Here is a 1,980-nt window from a genome sequence, read left to right as displayed (position 1 = left end):
TGAGATGGAGACCTGAACCAAAATCAAGAGTCAGATGCTTAACCCACTGAGCCACCCAGGCGCCCGCGTCATCTACATATTTAATTCCTTTCCTCTGTTCCCCTTTCTTTTCTTTTTATTATTTTATTTTCACCTCTCTGTCTCTCTCCCCCACCCCCATCCCCTAGATTAAATACCTAAATGTGGACACCCAGCACGACAGAGAGGACCTGCAAGCATATCTGATAGATCCTTCTAATGAACTTAGGGGAGTTGTATACCGTGCCGAATAACTGATTAGCACCCCCACAGAACATCAGTCATGCTGGGCTTCTTCCAGGCCACCCTCTGAGTGGGGGGAAGCCAGCTGAGCCCGGAGCAAGCAGAGAAGGAGGAGACTATGCTGACAGTGGTCTCCTGGCGGAACTGACCGCTGAGAGACCTGAAGGAAGGGACGTGTGGCAGACGGGCGGGGAGGAGGCTGGAACTTATTTGATGAAAAGTGCCAGCCATGAGGGTGGCAGGATGCAAAGTTGGTGGTAGCGGCCGCAGCATGGTTACCACACGTTATGTTACTTCTCAAGTATTTGGAATACAGATGGATGCAAGTTTTGGAAATCTCTTTGTAAGGGCAGGATGGGTCATGGCTGCATGATCTACAGACCCTTCCGGATATAACTGTGAGATGTCAAAATCTTGCCCTGAGAATCAGTTTGCCTTTAAAAATGGTAAGTAGAGCAGCCAATGTGGTGGGACCCAAAATCTGCCTGGAAGAGGGTGTTCTAATGAGTGGTGTTACGATAATGTTAGGAGAGGAGCCAGTGTTGCCTTGATAGAGGGAAAAATAGAAGTATTAGGCACCCAATATTTTGACATGTGGGGAAAAGATGTGGCCCCGTTTATGAGGTTTGTGAAGTCCATGCCAGATGGGAAAATAGTCTTAATGGGAACATACGATGACGGAGCAGCCAGACTCAGTGATGAGGTGCTGAACTGAGGAGTGCATCTATCACTAACCTTGGTTTTACAGACAACTGGGTCTTCTGTGCTGGGAAAAGCATTAAGACAAAAAGCCCTTTTGAGCAGCACATAAAAGGACAATAAGGACACCAAGAAATATGAAGGAATTCTGCCCAAAGTTGCAGAAAGGAAAGAATGCATCCCCCAGAAGCAAGACGAACGTGGAGAAAGTCGAAGAAGGTGTGCTGTCAGGAGTCATGGGCGAGCTGGCACAGAGAAACGTGGTGCAGATATTTGAAGAGCGTGCAGCCATCTCGGGGTGTGAATGAGCATTCTCTTTTCGATATCAGGATTATTTCTTGCTAACGTATATAGACATCTTTGTAAATAGTCATCATGAGCAAATGTGCAAATCACGGAGCCATTTCTAATGGAGTACCATGTGGAGCCTGCTATGGTAATGACAAATTTTGATTCTAAAAACATACTTAATGGATAACTGAACAGATTGTGGGAAGACATATACATACACTGATAGTTTTATTATCCTTGTCTATCTATCTGTCTACCTCCCTCTCTATCATTTATGTGTTAGTGCAGGTGATAGATGTGATATCATCTATCTATCATCGATCTACCTATTATCTATCTATCATCTATTTATCATGTGTCATCTATCTATCATCTATCTGTTATCTATCTACCTACCTGTCATCTATTTATCATGTGTCATCTATCTATCATCTATCTATTATTTATCTATCTATCTACCTACCTATCATCTATTTATCATGTGTCATCTATCTATCTATCTATCTATCTATCTATCTATCTATCTATCATCTATCTATTATCTATCTATCTATCTATCTATCATCTGTCATTCTATTTATTGATCTATCATCTATCTATCTATATACTGATAGCTATGGAAATCTATCATGGAATAATATAGATTTAAGGGAGACTATGTTTCCTTTTATATATAGATATAGCATTTTGATTATAGTATCTTTTAAATTAAAAAGCCATTTGGCTTAG

The 1,980-nt window shown here is 41.6% G+C and overlaps 1 pseudogene; it reads left to right on the top strand.

The window, feature by feature from the left end:
• Positions 1-490: 490 nt before the first annotated feature.
• On the top strand, positions 491-1,237 carry LOC109250320 (protein FAM3C-like; annotated as a pseudogene).
• Positions 1,238-1,980: the final 743 nt, after the last annotated feature.

The sequence above is a fragment of the Panthera pardus genome, unplaced genomic scaffold (assembly GCF_024362965.1).
Source record: "Panthera pardus isolate Hobbes unplaced genomic scaffold, ASM2436296v1 HiC_scaffold_12, whole genome shotgun sequence".
Lineage (NCBI taxonomy): Eukaryota > Metazoa > Chordata > Mammalia > Carnivora > Felidae > Panthera > Panthera pardus.
This window is presented reverse-complemented; position numbering and strand designations above follow the sequence as displayed.